We start from the raw sequence: 3,805 nt of genomic DNA on the forward strand, positions 1-3,805 counted from the left end.
TAAATAAAATCATTTCCAGATATATAGTTGAGGAGATGCTGCCGTTGTCAACAGTTGAGTCAGATTCTTTCCGGGCAATCATTTTCGAAAATACCTGCGAGACAGGGGGTAAGCCCACCATGCAAAAATACTTTTTCAAAGTACATATATGCCGAGTATGCAAGAATGAATGCCAAACTCAAAAAGACCTTTGAACATGTAGAATATATTTCTACAACAGCCGATATTTGGACGGCACATAATAAAAGCTATCTTGGCGAAACTGCGCATTTGATAAATCCAAACAGCATGAAGCGAGGGAAAGCAGCCCTAGCATGCAGAAGACTCAAGGGTTGTCATACTCAGGACATTATTGCAATTGAGCTTGAAAACATTCACTCATCCTATGGCTCATCCCATAAAATTACATCAACTGTCACAGATAATGGCTCCAATTTCATCAAGGCCTTTAAAAGATGCCAGCAGCCAGTCGAGAAGGAGGACACTGAGGATGATGAGGAGGAGGTGACTTTTACGGACATTAATGATGTATTGCAAAATGGTGGTGATGATGATGGTGAAGAAATTGTGATCACTTTCCGGCCACATCAGAGGTGTGCTGCGCACACTTTAAACCTTGTTTCATGTACTGATGTTGACAAGTGGTTACTGTCAAAACCACAAACAAAAGCGATATACAGAAGCGCTACCACAAAATGTGGCTTTTGGAACGTAATAGTCGTTCAACGATGGCTGCAGAAACCGTGGATGACATCATTGCAAAGAAGCTGCTGGTCCCTTGCAGTACAAGATGGAATTCATTTTATGATGCCCTGGCTCGAATCTGTAAGATTCCTAGGGGTGAGCTGAACAACATCTGGTCCAAGTTCGGGATGACAGCCATCACAGAATGAGAACATCAGTTCATCAGAGAGTACTGTATTGTTATGTGGCCACTTACAGTAGCCTTAGACATTCTTCAGGGAGAAGACAACTGTTTCCATGGTACACTCCTACCAACACTGGAGACATTGATTTTCAAGACCTTGGAACTGAAGAGTGGCCTGCAAATCCTAGTTGACCTTCCAGAGGCAGTTGTCATGGTAAGAACTTTAATTTATTTAAATATCTTTAACCAGTCACCCAAGAATTGCATCTTATTTATTTCCCTCCACACTTCAAAGACATGCTTGTAGGGTAATTAGTTCCTGTCTAAAATCGGCCCTAGTATGTGTATGTATGAATGTTAGAAAAGGCTTCCTTCTGGGACGACAGCCATGTAGACAATGTAGACCAATTTCATGCAGTGTGCGGCGTATGGTCTGAGCACAGACTGACTTCCCACCCCTTCAACCTCTGCAGCAATGCTGGCAGCACTCATAGGTCTATTTCCCAAAGACAACCTTTGGATATGAGCATGTACACACAACTTCTTTGTTCGACCATGGCGAGGCCTATTCTGAGTTGCACCTGTCCTGTTAAACCACTGTATGGTCTTGGCCACCATGCTGCAGCTCAGTTTTAGGGTCTTGGCAATCTTCTTATGGCCTAGGCTAGTGATGGCGAACCTTGGCACCCCAGATGTTTTGGAACTACATTTCCCATGATGCTTAACTACACTGCAGAGTGCATAAGCATCATGGGAAATGTAGTTCCAAAACTTTTGGGGTGCCAAGGTTCGCCATCACTGGCCTAGGCCATCTTTATGTAGAGCAACCATTCCTAATTTCAGATCCTCAGAGCGTTCTTTACCATGAGGTGCCATGTTGAACTTCCAGTGACCAGTATGAGAGAGTGAGAGTGAGAGTGATAACACCAAACTTAACATACCTGCTCACCATTCACACCTGAGACCTTGTAACACTTACGAGTCACACGACACCGGGGAGGGAAAAGGACTAATTGGGCCCGATTTGGACATTTTGAATTAGGGGTGTACTCACTTTTATTGCCAGTGGTGTAGAGATTAATGGCTGTGTGTTGAGTTTTTTTGAAGGGACAGCAAATTTACACTGTTATTCAAGCTGTACACTCACTACTTTACATTGTAACAAAGTGTCCTTTTCTTCAGTGTTGTACGTGTCACATGAAAAGATTTAATAAAATATTTACATAAATGTGAAGGGTGTATTCACTTTTGTGAGATACTGTATATGTAAAGAGCTGCGTAAATTGACGTAGCTATACAAGTACCTGAAATAAAATACGTGAAATAATATGTTCTTTGCATTCTTATCATTTCAGGCAATCAAAACAAGATTTGCAGAGGTGCTGGAAAGTGAGGATGCTTTCTTGGCTGCTGTGACCCTGCCCAAATTCAAACTACGTTGGCTTCGGACACAGGTCGGTAAGGACAAGTCTGCTGGCAGAGTGCCGGAAACTTGTCCTAGACCAAGACCAGCAAGCAGGTACCACTACCAGCACATCAACATGCCGTTAGCAGAGACTCAGCTATAGAGGATGAGTTATTTTCCTTTGAGGAAGACGATGACACCTTTTCTACAGCTGAAAGTCAAGTCACAGATTATTTCAAATCAGGAGCACGAGAGATAGACTTTGTAAATGGATTTGCACTGATAAAGAAAATTTCACTCAGATATAATGCAGCCACTACGTTCAGTGCCCCAGTAGAGAGACTCTTTAGTCTTGGGAAACTTGTCATAACTCCAAAGAGGAATAGACTTTCTGACCAGAAGTTTGACAAGCTTCTGGTTTTGAGATACAACCACTGGTTTAATACTTAGGATGGATAGCTTAGATGGATGGGGAGAATGGAAGGATGCTATGGTGGATAAATGGAAGGATGAGTGTTAGGAAGGAGTGTATCGATTAATTGATGAATGAATGAACGAATTCATGAATGTTTAGGAGCTAAAGTTGGATTTATGTGACAGTGATTTGAATAGAGGCAGAGGGGATTACAAGTGTTTTTTTTTTTTTCCCATTTAACAATAATAATAAAAATATACACTTTTGTAGTGCAAATTAAAAATATGACACTGATATATGAAAACAGGTAATACAAATTTTCATTACCGGTTTACATATATCAGTTTCATATTTTTAATTTGCACTACAAAGAGTGTATATTTTTATTATTATTGTTTATTTTTGGTGCATTGTTCAGTATTATAAAATACTTCAAGTAGGCTACAGTATGTCTACCAGTTGTGTGACGGTTTTATATTTTTATTTTGCACAACAAAGAGTGTATTTATATATTTTTTTTACTTATTTTTTGTACAGTTTTTAAGAAGCATAATTTTTATAGACTGGTTTGTTGGCCAGTTGTGGTCTGTGCAATAAATATTAAAAGTTCTAAATAGTGATGGGCAAACATTGGCCGGGGTGGTTCGCGAACGTTATCCGCAAACTTTCTCAAATGTTCGCGAACTGCAAGTTCGCGGCGAGCCCCATTGACTTTAATGGCAGGCGAACTTTAAAAACCTTCAGGTCATATTTGCACCCGCAAAATACTTACTAGCTGTGCACAAATAGTCCCACAACATTTTTTTTTTTTTTTCAGCAAAAAACATTTTTTTTTCTAAAGCAGCCAGAACTGAGAGCAGCCGGTAAATACATGTCAAATAAATATAGGGTCCATTCACACGTCTGTAAAATGGGTCCGCATCCGTTCCACAATTTGGCAGAACGTATACAGACCCATTGATTTTCAATTCCAGTCTGAAAAATTAGGCATTCACGGGATAAAGAAGTAAGTGTCGCCAATTCCAGGCCCCATATATTAGCCCACATGCTCTTACCTGGACAGCAAAAAAGTTGTATTCTGTGGCTGAAGGTACATTAGGCATTCACAGGATACAGA

At 40.4% G+C, this 3,805-nt stretch overlaps 1 pseudogene across 1 annotated transcript; it reads left to right on the forward strand.

The window, feature by feature from the left end:
- The first annotated feature begins 737 nt into the window (after positions 1–737).
- Positions 738–2,723, forward strand: LOC309547996 (annotated as a pseudogene). Its single transcript has 2 exons — positions 738–1,082; positions 2,224–2,723. The product of its transcript is annotated as an uncharacterized misc_RNA (transcript).
- The last annotated feature ends 1,082 nt before the right edge of the window (positions 2,724–3,805 follow it).

Source organism: Pelophylax lessonae (assembly GCF_965119305.1).
Source record: "Pelophylax lessonae genome assembly, chromosome: 2".
NCBI classification, from domain to species: Eukaryota; Metazoa; Chordata; class Amphibia; order Anura; family Ranidae; genus Pelophylax; species Pelophylax lessonae.